Here is a 614-nt window from a genome sequence, read left to right on the forward strand (position 1 = left end):
AACGGTGACTGATTCTTTGAACGAAACTCTTTGGAAGCCGAAATCATTGAACTGGTTCCATTATTTTTAACTATTGAGAAAATAAACTACCCATATACTAAGAATAGATTAGCACCAATGTTCGCATCATATTTCAAAAAGTTGTATAAACCATTATAATAATAACAACAGTAATAAAAATTGAATAATGACCTAAGCCGTACCAGATTAAAAGCTTCTGAGTGGGTACAAAAAATACAAACCTAAGTGAGAACTTAGCACTTAGAATTCAGTTTGCTATTTTTGAGCTCCTTCGAATCTCTTTGTCTCGATGGCAAAACATGCAGTTGAAGCAGATCAAGGGTTCTTCCTTGAAATAGGCCTAGGTGTAGTCTTTTTTTAAAGTACTTACCTTGTACCTCCCTCAACGATGAGTTTTTTGGTTTTTACAGATATTTTCCTTGGGAAAAGTACCCCCATGGAGACGAAGTCCTTGGAGGCACAGGCGTCTCTGGCGGGGGGCAGGGGGAACACGTCCCTCCTAAATATTTTGAGTACGAGATAAATGAATCAATGCTGAAAGTATTTAGATCTACATGGAAGAAGTGAAAACATAGACAGAACAAAGTTATGTC

The sequence above is a fragment of the Thermobia domestica genome, chromosome 3, assembly GCF_964235325.1.
Source record: "Thermobia domestica chromosome 3, izTheDome1.hap1.1, whole genome shotgun sequence".
Taxonomy (NCBI): Eukaryota; Metazoa; Arthropoda; class Insecta; order Zygentoma; family Lepismatidae; genus Thermobia; species Thermobia domestica.